A 21284-nucleotide genomic window follows, 5' to 3' on the forward strand; every position below is an offset into this window, starting at 1 on the left:
TTTGTAAACAATCCAGATGGCTACCCCTGTTGTAGGACTTTCTAAACCAGATATCCTGTCAGCGATAGGGACAGTAATTCACATAACGTACAAATGGAGACTTTTGGCCTCTAGATCATATCATGTCATGGCTTTAAATCTGGGTGCTTAGCATTGTAGTGATTTGATTTGCAGATTTATTTTGAATACAATATATCTTTATTATAGTTGCTGTGGAAACAACAAGTCTGTTTAGCAGTTCTTTATCAAGGGCAGCACATATAAAACAGAAACATTAGCACAACATTTAAAAGAAGGCAGAAGGCACTGTAGTCACTGTAGTGGGGAAGGCCCAGCAGAGAGGGACCACCCTGAGGAACCCCAAGCTCCCCACCTCCCCCCCATGTATATATCCGTGTTCAGTGGGCCTTGATTTTGATTTTCAGAAGTCCATTATCATTTCTTTCATCTCACTCCAGCTTCCAAGACGGGGCAAGGCAGGACTGGTTTGAGACTTTGCTGTTAACGCTCCTGAGCTCTGAAATGCACTTTTCTGTTTGGTTCATCCATGTAAAAGCCTATTGGTATTTTTATTTCTAAAAAGTGCTATATAAATGAAGTTTATTAGTGTCATTAGCAAGCCAGATAGGTGATTTGGATGCACCCACTGATAAAGGACCTTGAAAAATCTGAATGAGCTACACTGAGAAAAATGATTCTGAGGAGAAGTAAATTTAACTTAATTAAATCTGTGAAATCAACAATAAAAATTCAAGTTAGTATCTTTACACAAATATATCTAGTATTTAACTCAAAAACATTTGTTCAAAATACAAGACATTGTGATTTTTTTTCGGAACACGAATAATTTAAGTAATTTGAGCCAATCTTTTTAAGTTCATCCACACAACAAAAAACGATCATGTTATCTTTACTGTGTTTCCTTCGGTATTTCAAAAACATCAAATACTACAATACCCATAAGCCATCAGCGTTCCCAAGCGCCAACGGACCTGCGGTGATTCAAAACAGAGACGGTAATGAGCGGGCAGAAGTCAATAAGGTAAGTAGAAAAGTTTTTAAAAGAGTCGGTTAGATACTACATGACTTTATTTTCTTGAAGTTATCGAAACAATAAAATTTGCCAGAGGCTTATCGTGGTATTTGACGATACCATTAGTCAGTAAGTACGTTTAGAGAACTGGAAGGTAACGGTCATCTGACTCTAACGTTAAAATATGGCTAGCGAGCACGAGAAGATAAAACTGACACGTGCAGACACGACACCTGGACGGCTGGCTGCCAGCGTCGGTCCGTTGGTTGGCTTTGTGGCTGTCTGGCTATTGCGCACTTACAACGAGCCGTATTTGGCACGTCGGGGTCCGAAGTATAAATTACGCCGGTGACCGCAGCACACGTTCGCCTCAGTCCACAACTCATAAATTCCAGGATAGAAAGAGCGCTTGCCTTCAGAGTACATGTTACCCAGTTATTCCAAATGTTTTTATGATAGGGCACATTTGAGTTTTCATATACCTAACGTTTTGAATCTGTATCTAGCTGAAAAGAGGATTTAAATATTCTCTTCTATCACTGTTTATGCTAGGCCTCTAACCCCATTGGGAGGCACTAAAGTAACATTAACCTAACAGATTGACTGATAAGCATTACAAGCATGATTAGCTGACAGATATGACCACAGAACTGGTAACTTGCAGTAAGACATTTTTATCACAGGTTTTCTGAAAATGACAGTTGAAATATGCAAACAGGGTGCTAAGTGTGTTTTAATTTCCAACTTGAACTTAATGAAAATGCTTGGCTCGAAATTATTGTTTCATTATTTTGACATATTAGATTTAAATATTTTAACAGAGGGAATTTTGTATATACATTTGTATAACACCATACATTAAAAGTTACAAAAGTCTATTTTCTCTGTGTTTTAAAAAAATGAAATCCTGTTTAGAGAAGGTTGTGAATGAATTTGATAGTTAATGAAATTGTAATGGATCAAAGTTACACAAGTAATTATGCAATGCTTAATTCATTAGTTGTCAGCTATTTAATTAATGTGACATTTTTCTTTAGCTTTGGGTCAATTCATAATGCTTTGTTTAACATTAAAATCTTGAAATAGTTCATTTTTCTCTTTGTAATATGTAACAGTAACTTGATTTATTCTCTTTTTCCTTACTATACAGACTCAATATGTCTGCCAGACTTCGTGTCATACTGAAAGGAGACATTCGCAAACTTTCCTTGCCATCTGGAATCCCCCAAACTGTGGACGAATTAAAGACTATTGTTCAAGAGACATTTGATATTGAGCAAGATTTAAGTTTGCAGTTCCAGGACCAAGATTTTGATGGACAGTTTTTCACTCTCCTTCAAACTAACGAAATAAAGGACAAAGACACCATCAAAGTGGTTCTTGTGGAACCAGAGATCATCTTAACCATTGAGGATTCTCTGAATGTCAAAGGAGTCCAAGATAGCTTTGGTAGCAGTTGTGCTGATTCATCAGAGGATGCAGGTTCTTGTTCTACCGCATCCAGTGACACCATTATTCTGCGTTCTCCAGGAAGCGCCTCTTCCCTTCGTTCTGAGTCTTGGCCTGCTCAGTTTGAGGTACCTACCTTCTCCCTTGACACTGAGCTTATTCTACAAGCTGCCAATGAAGCTCACAAGAAGGATGGAACCCTTCTCAACAATCCTGCCGTAAAATCCAACATTCTGGACAAACTTGCGGAGACCATCTTTGCCTACACCGCCTATCCTTCTCAGGCACAAAGGGAGCAGGTTGCAGAGGCCTTGGTTATGAAGCACCCATGTTTGAGAGACCCAGTGTCCTTCAATGGCTTATATAGTTGGCACAACAGCTTGAAATACAAACTTGGGAATTACAGGGCAAAGGTGAAACACCTTGGACTACCAGAGCTAAATGTAAACTGTCTGAAGAGAAAATCAGCTGCAGATAAAACTCCAGCGAAAAACTTAAAGAAGGCAAAGAAATCTGAGGTAAACTACCTCCCACCTCATCCTCAAGGTGACACTGATGCGACCCTTGAAAAAGAGAGAGTGGAGCTTCTCTATGAGCACAAGAAGAGAGACAACAACACATTAATCAGTGAGAAGATGGCAAAAACATTCTCACTACGTCGAAATGATGTTATCCTCAATAAACCACCAGTGATTGACATCAAAGCTAGATGGCCTGCCCTCTTTGAGCCTTCCCAAGTATGTATATTTTTATATTGTCTTGAATGTTTTCAAATGAAGGGTCTAAAGGATTTTGAAAGTTTTGACTTAATTAATTTCTTAGTTTGACAGAATACCTTGTATTGCCTTCACTGTTGTTTTAGGGTTAATTTAATACCTGTCTTCCTTCCCTGTTTTTCTGGAATTCTTTGTGTTTAGTGATGTTTTTTTCCCTCTCTGTCTTGGTCTCTCTTAGATTGAGGAGGAATTTCGGAGGATCACACTGAAGCCATTGCAGTCCACATTCCTGGGGAAGTTGGATCAGTTCTCACCTAAACTGTTGAGCCTATACAGGAGGAAGGGAGGAGCTGTGGGGAAGAAACTTGATGCGACCCTTGACATGTTAGATGAGGTATGTACTTATATCTATTTACAAATGAGTTTATGTTGTAGCTATATGATGTCTGTGCATAACATTTTTTCATATCTAATTTGTTGTAGGACAACAGCATTGAGTCACAAAGAGAAGCTGTAATCAGAGGCCTTATTCTCTATCTTGGAGAAAAGATGGAGGATTTAATCAAGGACTACCAGGTAAATAAGACATACCTCTGCCATTACTCTGATTTGAAGCCCTGCCTGTTTGAGACAAAATATTTAATTCTAGGATAGCTAAAGGTAGAAGTAATTGTATGCCTTCAGGTTCTAAACTACTGGTAAGTATTTTAACTTAAGAAAATAAATACATACACAGTACAATACAATAGGGTCTTTTTAGTAAGCCTTATCTCTTTTATTTTGAAATTCCTATTAATTTAAATGTTCATAAGAGAAAATTGTTTACACATCCTTACCAAGCCATGAGTCTCCATTGGAGATATGCCAATGTTCTGTGGCTAGCACAGAAAAAAACAACTAAACACAATGACATTTACTGTAGGTGAAATACATCTTGTAGATTAAGAGGGATTGTTTGATTTTTTTGTGTTTTGTTTTTAGCCAATACATTCACAACAGTTACCTGCTTCTCCTGGCCGATAAGAGAGTTAATGATGAATAAATCTGTGCATCCCTCTTATTGATAAAGATGTAGGTTTGATTCTCTTGTATGGTGTATTTCACAGATATTTGATGATGATGATGCTGCGGATGTCCAGGATACCCTTACGACATTTGTTCTCAACATCTTTGTGGTCAGCAAAGCTGGGAGCGAAGGCCAGACACAAGTTGGGATAGCCATCGAGGGAGCTGAGGTACTTTTTGGGGTTCCCAATGTGGCACATGCTTGTGCTTACCTTATGGGCCTCATCTATGCCCTGGAACTAAGCTACCCTAAGAAACTGAAGTACACCTTTGAGGTCTTTCAGAAGATCTTCCTTGAGCAGGAGGATGGGAACAAAAGAATGTCCTCCAAGGTACATGATCTTAAGGTCAGTCTTCATGCCTAAAAGCCACACACACTTCATTGAAGGGTGTGAGTTTGGTTTTATGCTGCACTTTCTCAGGTTACACTGTAAACTATGGCTCTGGTTAACCCAAGCAAATTAACTTGTCACTCATTTTTTTTGAGACCCTGCTTTTGTTTTAGGTTCTAAGTGTATTTAAGAAATCTGACTCTTCGGGAGTGAATTAACAGTAATTTGTTAGGAAAAAAATTGTGTTCATTTTGTTCCATAATGCTTCTTTAGAGGAAAAACAGTTTAAAATGTACTCTTGGCTATCTCATGTCTTGAAGATTTTTTGAACTTATAGTTACATTAATGAATGTTAAATTGAAGGTGCTTGCTCACAGTTGTGTTTAAGCCAGATTTGTTGTATTTTGTGTTACCTCAGAAGTGTAATGGTATTATTTTGAAGGTATTTTTTTGCCAAATTGGATTTATGATGTTCAAACTTTCATGAAATAGTCAGTTTGTTTTTCATTGCTGTTTGTTTCTCAATGTAGACAAAAAAGGAACATTTTCTAAAAATGTCTAATCTCAGCGCTTTTATTTAACTTGTATTTTGTATTATAGCTTGAGCTAGCTATTTGATTCATGGAACTCACGTTGAGGCTAGAAGGCAGAACTGAACCCATGAATCAAGATTTCTTGATGTTGCCTGTTTCACTTGAAAAATGTTTTCAGAAGATTTAAATGTTTCGTTCTGCTTTGATTGGAGGAAGTTTGGGAACAAGCAGCCATCTTTTTATAAGTGCTGCTCTGATTGGCTGTAGAATATGTGTCCCTAGTCTGATAGGACAAAATCCTGATGGCTTGGAGGCCTTTCCTTTGTTTTTATTGGTAAATACAGACTAATACATCTTTGTCAGTTGGTCTGGTGGTGCCAGGGTAAATGCACAATATTTTTGTTTTCTTGTGTGCTGTTCAGATGTGCACCATGTTCTTTGTATATTCAGAAATAAAGCAAGACGTGGCACAATAAAATGTGATAATATCTGACATGAGAAATGTTTTTTTTCCCGATTGCTGCACTATCCACAACCTAGGAAACACCAGGGTTATGGCTTATTAAGTTTTACTGTCATTATCAGGCTTGCAATTCAGATATATTATAAGGAATACTTGCTTAATAGAAAATGCAACTTTAAAAATAAAACTATCACTTCATGTGAGTAATAAGGAAAATAGTTGATACAATGGCTATTTGTGCTCAATCTCTGTTATAATTTCAATAAATTTTACTTACAGAATTCATTTTAAATATCTAAAAAAGTATATTAATACAAAAAATAGTCACGCTTGATGTACATGATATAATTAAGTTGATTTTACTTAAACATGCCATTAAATAAATTAAGTAATTTATACAAAGACTAGTTTTGTTTAATCTACATAATAAAATCAAGTTGGTTATACTTGAACATTTCATTTACTACATTGAAAAAATTGAGTAGTTTACACAAAGTTTAGTTTTGCTTAATCTACTTGACAAAATTAAGTTCACTTTACTTGGATTTTATTTTTCATGTAAAAAAATAAGTAAGTAGTTTAAACAAAGAACAATCTTGCTTGATCAACATAAATAAATTATGCAAAAAGTTGCCTTAATTTTTTTAAGTAGATGTAGCAAAATATTTTTATCAGTGTAAAAAGGTCCTTACAAATTAGCATTTTCCAATTGGTCTGCCTCCCTACAGTATTTTCTACCAACAGAACATAATTATCCATAAACACAAATCCTCTTAAATAGCACAAAGAACAGTGAAGTGCTCATGATTATATGTTTTGGAAACATACTTCTGTAAAGACGAGTTTCAGAGATGTATTTGCATTTTAATATTAATAAAACATGGAACATGCACAGGAAACACTATCTTCCCTCTGAATCACTGAGCTGCATTTGCACTAATTAGAACTCAGCAACAGGAAAGCTTTCTGACATGCATTTAGAGTCTTGTCTGGTGTTCTACCAGCTTATGTAATGCGTTCCCATCAGCCATGAAGATACTTCCTCCAGCTTGTGATGGATGAGAGATTCATTCTTTATCTTTCATGTGCGCCTTCTGATGCATAATAAATTGGATTTTCACTCAGTGGAAAGCAACTGTAGCATTATGAAACATATGTGGTGAACATTGTAAATTCAATTTGCTAGATTAATGTCACTCAGATGGCAATCAGAGTTTGACGCAAAGTAACATCTAGCAAAATTACAACTTACTGACTCAAAGTGTGTGCATCAGAGAATACAGGGAAAGGTGTGGAACCAAGGACCAATTAAATAAATGCAGTGATGTGTGGCTACAACCTGCTGTACAGAATTTAACAGAATCTACTCTACAGTGTAACAAATGGATCAATAAAAGCTATGTCCAAATCACCCTATCTTAATGAAACATACTGTACAAATGACCCAAGTAATTTTACACTGTGGCAGTTGTTAAAGTAGTTTTTATCAATGTTCCCTTAAGATGGTAGCACTATAAAGGCAGACAGCTTTCCTTTAATTAGTTATTTCCATGGAATCACTCGGTCTTGTCAGGGATCTGGCTGACTGGTTGATCAGAATGGAAGAAAAAAAAAAAAAACTTCCGGCCAATGCTTCAGCAACAATCACTCAGAAAAAGAAATAGAATTAACTACTAACATTTGGTTGTTTTGAAGGAGCCTATACAGAAAATGTCCCTCAATGCTCTTTTGTTGATGTCTTTTATTCTTATTTTAAGCTTTTACATTGGGGTATTTATTACATACATTCACCTCTTTGCAACTACTGCAGTGTATACGAAGTAAAATACTAGTTTAAAAAATAAATATGGTGGCAGAGCTTCAGCTAAAATGTGTTTCTTCCCCCATCTGAATTTGTTCTTGGGCCACATGAAGTCACATTTGGTGGGGGGCTGGTCTGTGTCATGTTGGCTGCCATTTGAGTGATGGCTCTGATATTGAGATCAGAAAAGGTTTGGGGCTTGAGGACAATATTCTTGAAAACAGATGAAAGAGAACTGTAAGGGTCACAGTGCAGAGGAAGGAGTTTCGATTGTGTTTATTGACATTTACAGAAAAAGTAAGCATAAAGACCATATACAGCTTTTGATTTAAGCCTTTTTTTTCTCCCCTTGAGTTCAGAATAAAGAAGGGAAAATATATCTTGTGCTGTGGTGGATAGATAAAAGTACCTTCACACTTCTTTCATGATTTTTTTTTCTTCATGGTACAAGTAAGATCTGATAACAGGTACATGTACATGTGTACTGTGAGGTACAACATGTACATCACAGAACCGATTCACTGATTTACCACTGTTGATTAGGAATATATTTTCATGTTTTCTGGATTTTATGTTTATACTGTAGGGTGACCCGGTGTCCCGCTTTGTGCAGGACTGCAAAGCATTTTCATAACTTGCCCTGTGTCCCGCCTTTGATTGGCTCTAGACAGTCGCCTTTCTTAAACCTGTTTTTTATGCAATGGCTGTGTAGAAAGCAAGAAAAGGCTTTCACCATGGGCTATTTCAGATGTCAATCAATCAGCCCACATGTGGGGTCAAGGGCTCGCCAATGAGTCACCAATCTCGTTGCCTACATTTTGTCACAATGCCACAACACAAAGAACACAAGAATCCAATCACGACTGGAGGAGGATACGCTTTTTGGGGTTCGTATATTTAATCTATGTACCTACTTTTGTACGTTCACAATAGCTAAAGTCAGAAAAAAGTGTCTGTTTTCATGTACTGATCCTCCTTGCTCCCTCTACGCTCTGAGTCTGTCAGCTAGGCTCTGCTGAGCCCCCACTGTTAGACCCCACGTGGGCCAAGTCTGCTCTGATTGGTCTGCCGAGCCGCTCTGTCGTTATTGGTCAGTTGCTCAGCACGCGTCTCGTAAATTTCAACATGAGCTGCAGGGCTTGCCACAACGAGCCAATGGGCTTAGATCAGTGATAGCACACTGACAATGACGCCGCACTGACAAATTTTTATCGAGGGGGGCTAGAACCGAGCGTTACATGCAGCTAATGCTACAGCTAACAGGAGGAGACAGGAGGAGGTAGGAGAAGCGGCGTTTCTGCGGACTTTTAATTTTTGCAAATAGATGTGCCTAAACATGCACAGGACACTTGGAAAACACACTACAGAGCATATAAAACCAGAAAAAGCATAATATGGGACCTTTAAGCGACACACTGCAGGTGAGCCTCACGAGAAAGGCCTTGCTCATGAAGAGAAATGACACCAAAAAAGGATCGCCCAACAGATAAGGTAACAGCAGCTAAAATAACTTGTGGTCACGCTCATTTTTCCTAGACCTAGAAATTGAAAAAAAAGAAAATCCTGTGTATGAACAAAAGCAGCGACCATAGTTACAGATGTGGATGCCCCTGCCTCTTTGGAGATATGCACAACCTTCATAATGTGTGCAACCAAATCAACCTTGTTGTTGATTTTTATTAGCTAATAGTGTCAATATAGAAGTGTTTCTTTTTTTAGGGTTATTTGGAGATTATATCGATACACCTCTGGTGACTGCGCTAACATTGTCCCACAAAAACATAGTCTTTGTCCCACATTTGGCTTGTACGCACCTGGTCACCCGAGCGGGTTTATCTGTTTTTAAATTCCAATTATCACTTCGAAATAACACCTGAAAACCCTTTTCAGTGCCATGCAATCCCATATGAAATGAATCGCAAACAATTGTGGCGTATTAAAGCTCTAATGTCCCAATTAAAATAAAACTTTCTGCCTCGTTTACCAGGCTGTCAGATCCAACAAGAATAAAATGAACATTGTGTTATATCAAAACAGCGAAATGAAATAAACGATCTGCCTATTTTGGTTGGAAAATATACGTTCTGTTTGTTGGTGCACCTGAGACTCAATACTCAAAGAAGTTAACAGATGTTGTGTGCCGCGGGAAAACATCCATCCCCCTCCTTTTACTTTCCTCCCTCCACTCCTCCAGTGATGTAAGGTCCCCCATGGCATTTTTTTTTCCCTCAGTCCTGAAATTCACAAACAACGTCCTTGTAACTTATTTCTCCCTAAACTCCTTTTCACCATCTGTTTTAGAGCAGGTCATGTACTGAGAGGAACAGGAAAGTATGGAGAAAGTGGGAAGGAGGAAACAAAGACATGCTTGACGGGCTCTGCACTACACTCCCAGGCATTAGGGATGCGTTCAACAAGAGCCGGTGTTTCTTGTCGCTTGACAACACAACAGAGGTACATCACAACAGCTCCTACTGACAGCTTGCCAGTGCCAGTTTATATTTGCTAACAAGCACATCAACTTCCCATTAACTTCCTCGTAGGAGAGACAGTGTGAGCCTACAAAGAGGGGATTCATGACAGACTCTCATAAAAATTACATCAGATAAGGTGATGCAGCCCATTGAACCGTAGCCGTATTGGGAGCAATTTTGAGTTTTCTTTAATAGTTAGAGACAGGCGAACGTGGGGAGGAAATATCTGCCGTTTTCTATTTAAATCAGTATTCTAGAGTGCAGTGGCTCTCCATTTCTTATTTTTAAAGGCTGAAAATAGGTGTTTAAATATCTGAACTCCTTCCTTGCCATCGTTTTCTTCTCCTCTCTCATTCTTTAAACTAAGTTATTCCGTCTTAGCTTCCCTGACTCTGATATTCACCTTCCCTCTCCTCATGTTTTTTTTCTCCTTTCTAACTGACATCCTCCCCCTTTATCCCAGATCTTGCTCCATCTCCCTCTCCCTATTGCCTTATCTCTACCCCACCAGCACTGCCACACACGCACATACACTCTCAATCACACACATACACACACCAGCCCCAGCACGCCCTCACCCCCGTCTGTCATCTTTGGGTTTCAGGCGTTTGTCTCCTCAGCTCCAGCGGTGTAGCCAGCTAGCTGTAGCTGTCAGAGCCCGCGAGCTGTCTACCTCTGATTATGCTATCATGTTGCCCTGCAGATGCAGTTATCTCCCGTTCGGACCGAGAGGGATCCAGTTTCATATTGGCCATTAATGTTTAACGAGACAGGAGTTTAGAGAGTGGGTGTGGGCAGCCAGTGACCCTGAGGGGCTGGATCCAGTTCAGCTTTGAGTTTTGCAGAGTGTGATGTGATGGTAGGTTTAACATTTACAGTGTAAAGCAAGAGCCGATTACACACAGCCACAAATGCAGAGATTCGAGCAAATACGCCCTTTAAGACTCTGTGAAAGAAATTAAATAGCAATGCTCCAAGGTTTACATGTTTATGAAATGGTTTGTGATCTACAGAAGAGTATTTCATTCACATGATGAAGAAAAATCTGCTCTGATTTCCTGAATTAATGAGATAATAATCTTGTAATGACGAGTTAGGATATGCTTGCGTTTCTCAGCAAAACATTGGCACATCAGTTAAAAAATAATAACAATAAAAATAATAGATTGGACTTATATTGCGCTTTTCTGAATACTCAGTTACACTCTGTGCGGCTCAAACAGCAGGTAAGTCAATTATACAGTTAGAATAAAGACACTGAAACTTTCATGAGCGCTGAAGTTTTTGTTGCACTTACACAGCGGTAATTGTTTTTCACCATTGTTGCACTTGCATGATTGTTAAAATCAGGGCCAATCCCATTATCTAAATCAACAATTTAGCCGATTGCTGATTCTATTTCCAATGTCTTTTCATTACTTCTTTGTAATTCTTCTTGTCTGGTTTTCAAATAAGCCATGTGATTGGATGTATTTCAAATGTTGTTGCTAGTTCCTCCTCTTGAAATGTAACTAAAAACATGTTTCACAAACTGCATGGGGACTATCTTTCCCTGAGACGGTGTACGACTCCCCACAGTGCTGACAATTTATTTCACGTTTGACCATTGAACAGGTGACTTCATCTGCCCAATTCTCTGAATCAGCACTTAGGTATACTAGCTTGCAAGCATTGTTAACATGACAACATCTGTTACTGACATCGGTGCATGCCACATTATTTTCAGATGAGCCGATGTCTGTCAACAGAGCTCATATCGTCTGATACCAATGTCTTACTGATACAATGGTGCATCCCTAATTAAAGAGCCCATATTATGCCCTTTTTGGGGTTCGTATATTTAATCTACTTTTGTACGTTCACAATAGCTAAAGTCTGAAAAGGTGTCTGTTTTCATGTACTGCTCCTCCTTGCTCCCTCTACGCTCTGAGTCTGTCAGCTGCACTCTGCTGTGCCCCCACTGTTAGACCCCACGTGGGCCAAGTCTGCTCTGATTGGTCTGCCGATCCGCTCTGTCGTTATTGGTCAGTTGCTCAGCACGCTTCTCGGAAATTTCAATTTGAGCTGCAGGGCTTGCCACAACGAGCCGATGGACTTAGATCAGTGATAGCACACTGACAATGACGTCGGACTGACACATTTTTTTCGAGGGGGGCTAGAACCGAGCGTTACATGCAGCTAATGCTACAGCTAACAGGAGGACATAGGAGAAGCTGCGTTTCTGCGGACCTTGAATTTTTGCACATAGATGTGCCTAAACATGCTCAGGACACTTGGAAAACACACTAAAGAGCATATAAAACCAGAAAAAGCATGATATGGGACCTAATTCGACCTATTGGGTAACAGTAACTAGTGGTACAAAAGCTTGTCCATTAATGAAATAACGGCTTTAGATCTTTATGGCGCCTTATGTATGGAGGCATTCCCATTCACCCTTTCAGTGTAACTACTGAAAAGGAATATGTTCCATACAGCTTGCTTCAAATGTAAACTCTAATTTAATATCTATGTACACATTAGAGTTCTGTATGAATCCAGCTAATCACTCTTGGGGTTCACTTGAAACACAATCAATTTTCATCCCATGCTCATTACAGAAATCACTGCACATTTTCTGGTAGCTGCCTGGCTCCCTGCCAATCACTGAGTCATTAACCAAATTCTGGCTGATGACAAAAAAAGACCCCAACAAGAGGAAACACAAAGACGGAGAGAGTGGAGAGAAAGAGACAACTGTGACCAAATGTGCCACTCTTTCCAGTTCTCATTTTCAAAAGTATTGATTGTTGTTCAGAGCAAGCAAAGCTTTTAGGGTAGCAGGGAGTGAGCTGAAGTGATGGTCGATCAGACGGACACAAGCAGATGAGCAAAAAAGTCAAACTGTGAATAAATTCCCTTTATTCAACGGAAATATAAAGTTTGTGTTTCTGATGTTTTCTTCTATTTGATAGGAAACCAGTGTTCATAATGGATTGTATTCAGAAAAGAGTTCACCTGTACACCAAGAGTTGCTTCCAAAGTTGAGCATTTAAAACAGACAGGATTTTTACTCATGGCACTTAAAAACACTAATCAATGGTGTTCTGGTGGGACAACACCCATAGCAATAACTGTGACCTTTGACCCCTTCCTGGTCAACTGGTCTTTATTGGTCTGTTGTCCACTGTTGTTGTCTGTATTGGTTGTTGTATCAGTCTCCTCTAGGACCGCTGCTGTTTTCTGTTCTGTTCTTCAAAGTGATGATGATTGAATACATCTGTTCCCCTCCAGGAGGTCATGTTTTTGGGATGCAAGAGCAAAGATCCCGAGCCGAATCGTTTAAGACTTCTCGGGAGTTGAAGGCGCTGGTTGGTTGTAAAAGCTTTGTGCTTTATCACTTATCGCTGTGATAAATCTGCAAAAGTCATAGCCAAGGACTTTATGATACACGCATAACTATACAAAGAAATTGTTCCTAGAATTTATCCACAGACTCAAACTAGAACTGTTGTTTATACAATGAAACCTAAGAGTATTTATAGCGCTGCTTTAGCCCAGCGGTTAGCGTGAGCCCAATGTACAGAGGCTGCAGTCCAGCTCAATTGGTCAGCTTTAATTCAAGACGATAAGTTATGTTAAGAGACATAACTTGGGTTAGATTACTTTCTGCACCCAGTAAAGCTGCTAAACACAAGAAAACGATGACACTGATAACAATATAGCCTAACATTATGTTGCAATCTGTTGTGAATAATTTCTACAGGAATGTAGACTCTGCTTCTTACTTGGACACTCTTTTTCTCTTCTTGGCTTCAGCCGTCACCGTCTTCTTCCTCTTTGCCTCAGTCATTGTATCAAACAGTACAGAGAGGGGCTAACTCGCTGCTTGTAATAACTACAGTAGTGCCGTAAAGCCTAAGCAGTTCTTGCGAGACGACCACGGCCCACTGCCAAAGTTACATACTGCGGTAAACAGGCAATCAGGCCGCATTTGGACATGGAAGCGACGTCATTCTCCCTGATGAAAGTTATTGTTCTATTAAATCAACCTTTAAAACAACTATTTTAAGGTGGGAAAGTTACATATTGTCGCTTTAAATTAAACGAGATGGACACAAGTATAAAATTAAAGTCATTACTATGTAAGATTACAAAATACAAGGAGAAAGAGATAAGCTGTACACACTGGGGGGCCTCATCTTTTAAACCATCATACTGCTGATCATGACCCCTTCAGCATTCACTCAGCATCAATACAATCCTGCACACATTCTTAAAAACACAGTTTCTTGAGTTATTTAAGAGTAATACCATGCTTGTGAATTTAACTCAAATATATTTCCTTTGTATCATGCTCTTCAGAATGTTCAGCATTTTATCATAAAATAGTAAATGTTAAATCACAATCCAGATTATGACAAAGTGATGGGTAAATTACTTTTTTGTATGTTGCATTTTTATATTTCAGAAGCAACCTGAAGCATCCCTTTCTCTACTTTGGTGCTACAAAACACACCAGGATAATGCAATTCACTGCTTTTCTTTATGTACTCATATGTAATCATGCCTTAGGGTATATTTTAACACGTTGTTTAGCTTTATCATTGACTGAAAGTGTAGGTTTGTAATGTTAAGTGGATTCAGTTCACATCATTTGGCTGAGTTCTTTATTAAATCACACAGCGAGAAAATATTGGCTGGCTTTTTAATATAGATCATGGCATGTTTATTACTCACACTGCTTTATCTGATTGTATTTGCTTCTTAGTCTAGCTCCCAAAACTGTTTTAAATTCACACATAGTGACAGCATTATTGGAGACATTTTATACCTTCCTATATGACTATGATCACACTGCTCAATTCTGATTTATTTCAGGGATCTGATTTTTTTTTTATTTGGCTGTTCATGTTACTTTTTAAACACGGCCCGTTTTAGATAATGTGTGAAGAGGACATGGTGCTGAACTGACCAACATGCACAGAAGAACAACTACATCTGACGCCCAGCCACCACCATCAGACTGTGTCGTCCCCACAACCACCGCTCCAGTGAAGAAGAAGTGTGGACAACAGGAACACGAGGAATACAAAGGAGAAATCCTGCCTGCATATTATCCCATATTCTCTTTTGTAAAGCATCTCGAGATAACACTTGAATTGGCGCTATACAACTAATGATTCATTGATTGATTGAAAGATGTCACAAGCAGCTTGATATGCTTTCAAACACGGGCCAGTTACGATACAACCCCTCAAGTTTTGCTTATACAGAAGTGTCACCCACAATAATGTATGAGGTCTACTGACACCTCCACTCCACAGTTTTTCTCCAAGTGCAAGAGACTCCTGCTCCTGAATGTGCTTCTAGCTCAAAACCATGACGGGTGTCGCTCAAGGGTGACTTCAAGGTCACCATGCTTACCATCCTGGCTGTTCAGACTGAGGTCGCACTCAAAAGATCCAACCTGAGTCTGATATAGGACCACATACAAGATGGCCGATATCTGATTTAAAAAGATCAGATTCCATGTGCCGTCTTAAAAAAAAATCTGATTTGGGTCACTTTTGCAAGCGGTGTGAACATAGCCTTTGTGTATTGAGTCTGATAACACTTTAATTCGTAAGATAAAATAATGATTTTTTTTCTTTCGTAGTCAGGTTTAACTCTTTTGAGCTGTCAGGGAAAAGTTTCTTATTTTTCCAAAAGCAAATTTAATATGACTCTGTGTTAACAGTTGGTGGTATTTACACAGGCAGTTACTCATGATTTGTTATTTGTTCTGGGTGTTGGAGTCTGCCTGATGCTTAATATTGCAAAAGCAGAAATATGCATGAACTTCTGCAGCTTTGTACTTCTTAAATACTCACAAAACATCTTAAAGGTTAGAGGATCAGTTTGGGGGGATTTTGCTTTAATTCTTTTAATCCTTACCCCTTAAACCTATGGATGACTTTGGCACGCAGAAAGCTAAATTGAGTCTGAAACTGTGGTTTCACTAATAAGGTAATTCTACCAAAATTTTGGAAAAATATCATAATACACAGTGGTGATGTGAGTATTACTGTCAGATTTGGTTTAAGGCTCCATGGTTTTGGCATATCATCTCAGATTAGACACAGACACAGAACTGATGAGCCATGTTTGTGTTTATCTGCTTGCTCTGTGACATACAATCCCATGACACATCAATAGCTGTCTGAGGCAAGACCTCCATCACTGGTTTTGTGTTGCGCATTTCCAAGGCCGGTTGCCTGGAAATGTCGGCTTCCTTCTCTCTGATCTGTGTCTCCACACATATGCCGCTGTGGCAGCATCGGACAGCTCCTGCAGCTAATGGCGTTGACGCTCAGCGGCTGAAAACCAATCCATCACATGGGAAAAGTGGTGAGGGGGGAGGGGAAAGAGGAGAGAAGGGGAAAAAAACAATGGCGGCGCTGTACTTCATGGTTTTAAAAGGCTATTCATCACAGAGGTCCCACTGTCAGGCTCCCTGCCTGTGTATCCATGGGAGCAATCAAACCCATGCCAAACTCATTTATGGGCTTGGACATGGAGAAATGGCCCATCATGAAGTCACACAGATAGACCGCAGACCATCACACGGATGTGTCGTGTCCAATGCTGCCAAATTCCCAAGCTTTAATGGCATTTAGTTACTTGAGATGGGCTAAGAGCTGACATCTACAGGTGATAAGAGCAAACTAAAGGCATCTCCAAATTTTTTTTTTTAAGATAAATAACATTGAAGGGTCTTAGTGAAATTTGAAAAAATATAGTTGACAAATACAAATATTTAGACACCTTACGGCCAACTTCCACCAGATGTATGTCCGGTCCATCTCCGCTCCGGCAGCAGAGATGATAGGTTTTCATTTTATTCAATGTGTGTTCTTCCACTGGGTCCGCTGTGCTGCGTCTCTGCTGCGTCTGAGCTCCGGCAGTCCGGTCCGCAGCGGATACGTAGGTTTCTATTTTTGCCGGATGCCGGAGCCTGCTGCATCAATTTAGCACAGAAAAGAACAAGCGGGACGGGAAGTCAGACACTGATACATTAAAACATCCGGTTAATTTTCAAAATAAAACACTCCGTTTTAACGGTTCAGAAGAATGACCGTTTATGTGTTTATAAGGTTTATATAGAGTTTTATACCACATACATTGTGTTATCTCGCACTGTCGGCAGTTAGTTTGTTTAATTACCGCGGGAATTCCTTTGTCTCGGCACTCCAGCTGACGGCTGTGCTCTCCGTGCTGCGGACGGAGGACGCAGCCAAAACGGACCGGAGCGGACACGCAATGCACACGTATCTGGTGGAAGTTCGGTGTCAATCTTTCTTTATAGATCATTTTACCTATACTGTTAACCTATAAAATAAAGTATTATTTCTCCTTAAGAGGTGACATTTAAGTAGCATGCTGCAAAACACCTTCCAGTGTGTTTGGTGTCTGTGACTTTCAGTGTCAGTCTCGTCAGTCAAGGTGACCTTACAAAAATGAAAATAGCAGATGGTTTTGAATACTAACAAGTAAAATAAATTAATGTCAACAAGTTACACAAGATGAATATCACCAGTAAATGCACAACATATGTCAGATTGCGGCAGCTGTGGTAGAGTCAGTTGACTCTCAACTGGGATGGTCAGGGTTCGATCCTTAGCTTCTGCGCAAGTCAATTTACCATTTAACTTTGGGGTTAGAGTCTCAGGACAAGCAAATTAAGTTTACAGAAATATTATTTAAAGGCGGAAACTGATAATTGGCGATAGTTTTGTTTGACTTTTTAATAACTAAGTGCTACATTACCAGCTGGAGGGTAGTTCAATTGATTCGCTGTGGTTGTTGTGCTTCCTTCGTTACTCAGCTTGCTTCCTAATTGGCTATCATTACGTTTAAGTGACACTCTACAGAGTGCATGCTCGTCTGTCCTCAGGGTTCCTTCCACACAACAAGAAATTGGATCATAAATATTAAACATGTTTAATATTAATGATTTGAAATCAGTGCGGTCCAGGCGTTCTTTCAACAGATCTGATGTTTCTTAACATACCTCACACCATACGACGATCTGGCAAGATAATCGTTAGAAGCATAAAAAAATTTGGAAAAGGGGGTATCGGGCCAAAAATCAGAACAATTATCTTTTAGTGTATACTCCTCTTAACTGAAGATGGATGCTAGATCTCAACTGAACTGAACATCTCTCAGATTTGTGTGAGGCATTTCTTTCTTCCACCATCATTCAGACAATAAATGTCCAACAGAGCTGGAGCACTTCGCAGAAGAAAAGAAAAAGTAGCAACGTAGCTGTTCCGTGGGCTTGTCATAGCACAACTTGATAGTTGTAGCTTAACCCATAACCCCCTCTGTATGTATCATGCATGAATATATCAGCTGTGTCCTCCATTCCACAATCCAGCACAATGATTAATTCTCCAAGACTATACAACATCATATTTGATAACTTGACACTTCAAACATTTGCTGATAGACACTTTTCTTTCTTGGCCAAGGCTAGAAAGAATGGGCTGATCTAAATGCTGTGGCTTCAATTGATGTTGCAATTTACAGCAATAAAAGGAATAACTGGAAAGTAAAAAGAGCTTCAGGAATGAAATGGTATTGTCCAAGAGTGAAAAGTGAAAGAGTGCTGTTCTGAGATTCTTTATTTTGTCATTTCGCTCTAGACACTGAAGGAGATAATGCAGCACAGAGAACTTTACTCAGGTATTTTGAGAAATTCCATGGTTCAAGAAATTTTTCAATTTCTTTTAAATAGCGACTTTAGTTTCAATGTAGATACTATCTTCCTTTCTGGTACTTGGGGTACTTAACAGCTTGGGGCCACTTAGGCCCCCCGAGGGCTGACAAACTTTAAACCACAGCAGTAGCTCAAAATGCGCAAATTTTGCATTGACAGTAGGAAACCTCCCTAATGGGGCCCCATCTTACAGCACTCACTGCCCTGCTTACCATCTCATGTATTTGAAAACCAAATTTAGTCAACGATAATCACTGAAGGAAAAGATTCATTATCTGGGAGTGAAAAAAAGTAAAAAGAAGAGCGTCGGGACTCTGCTAGATATGATAGTGGTTGGAGGGGCCCCTTATTCATTTTTGTCTAGCTCCCCTACAGACTCTAGAATTGCCTCTGTTAACATCACATGGAACAAGTACTAGATGGTTCAGATGGTTTGTAAGCAGAAGTGAAACATTTCTGAACAGCATGCAGTATGCAATAGCAACTTTCTTATGATGACTCATTATGAACAATTATGAAACCTGACATTAGTAAATGTATAGGTAAAGCTTCCTGCAGCTGTAGCCAATAACATGAGCTACTTTTATTTTTTTTATTCCCTTGATTTTTATTTTACATCAACGCACCTTTCTGACAGCAGTATGGGTAAAATAAGAAACAGTTCCAGTGAGCTGATGAAATGAGAGTTGCAGGTGACAGGCTTTTATTACAGTTTCAGCAAATATCAAACCGCACACTCACCACTGAGGTCTAATACCTTTTATGTGTGACATGTTTGTCATGTGACAGGAACCTTTATATTCCCATCATATGGAAAATCAATCACAGCAGGACCACAGTGTGAACTCGGACCACTGTTGCTTGCAGACAGCCACAGTAACAGGAGAGTATGTCTTCTTGTTAAGTATGAATGATTTAAGTGTGTGCAGCTTGTTTATTAAGAACACAGACCTTTTATGCTCTCTGCATCCTGAATGTCAGTGAAATAACTTGGTTGCGGTAATGATGCAATTATTTGTATAAAACATAAATGTAGTTGTGAAGTTGTAGAACATAAGCACATATTCCCACTGCAAACTTTAGAATCTGTTGATATGCATTGTGCTTCAAGAACAGCAACAGACTAAAATCCAATATGTTTCACTTGCTTGTTATATAGGCTGTATAGTGTGGCCTATACACACTGACACAATGAAGAATGGAGTTCATCCTTCAAGTAGAATCTAAGCGAGGATGCATTAAAGCTATGCTGGAGGCTTGACGTGGCCGAGCACTTCACCACTGTGCACTTTATGTTGGTTACTCTTTCCATTTGTCACACGTCCGTAAGTACTGTATAGGAACTTAACTGAAGGTCACACTCTGGAAACTTAAACTTCAGCAGAGCCGGGAAGAGTGTTCTGAATGTGAAGTTGGAGTTCAGCTACGACCAAGTTGTATCATGTGATTACATCAATATGTGTCTTCATTCAGTTAAAACCAAAGCCCTTTTTTCGAGAAGAACACATTCTTCTTTAGGGGTTAATATGACTGTCTTGCGCTGCTGGTAGGAAATGCTTGCTTTGGTTGCAGCTGTCACTACACTGTAGCAGGAGTTGGTTACCGACACAGCTTGTACATAGCCCGAACCCTGTCTCACCTCATGTGGTAAGAGACTGTCATCCATTACCTGGAAGACAATAGGTTAGGAGAGAGGACAAACTAATAACTCCAAAACACACCAGCAGCCAGAAATGGTGGACGGTTGGGCTTAGGGCTTGCAACCCCAACCAGTCAAAGGACCTACATGCTACAGAAAAGTTGATAACAGAAAGACAGACTCATCTGGCAGACTGTGGTCAACGGCCTATGCTTCCTAAAGGAGCAAACGGTAAGTAAGTAAGACTGAAACATTTGGACAGTCTTTTAGCACATGTTAAACTAATGTGAGAAATGTTTTTGTGAAAAGATTAATTAAGTTGACCTAGTTTGTAAAAAAGAAACGCTCACACTAATCAAAAAGCTTTCTGCTGAGGGAATAAAACCATTTCTAAAAATTCCCCCTCCCTCTTTGAGCTTGGATGTATGCCAACATAACTATTAGGATCCTTTTTGCAAGGATAGATGGACCAATTTAAAGGAGCTATATGTAACTTTCAAAAATACTACGTTTGTAGCGATGCCGCATGGCCAGGGACGGACTGGGACTACAAAACAGCCCTGGACTTTGACTCGGCCGGCCCACAACAATCAGTACGCGGAAAGTCATCAACGCCTGGCACGGGTGTCACAATACTTTAATCATGACTCATGACACTATGCCATCCAAATTACAGCAACAGCACTGATGTTGACTAGATGTTGTGTTAAGAGCATAGTATTCTAGTCTTACTTGAATACTCACAAAAAAATGAAGGTGTCATCACACTGCAGTCCCTCTACTGTCAGGTATTTTGTCTTCTTCTGAGGGTGGTAAGAAAAAAAAACCTCTAGGCTGTGACTGTCTGAATTGGGGCGCTTAAAGTAATTTAAGGTTGAGCTGGCGTGGGTGTCATCCTCTGCCCTCGGTCTAAGCTCAACCTGAATAAACAAATGATGGAATGGATTTTCAAAAAAAAATGGTTTTATGTATCCAATTGAATCATAACATCATCTATTCCATGCAATCTTATGATTATTTTATTACTCAATAATCT

Source organism: Labrus mixtus, chromosome 13 (genome assembly GCF_963584025.1).
Source record: "Labrus mixtus chromosome 13, fLabMix1.1, whole genome shotgun sequence".
Lineage (NCBI taxonomy): Eukaryota > Metazoa > Chordata > Actinopteri > Labriformes > Labridae > Labrus > Labrus mixtus.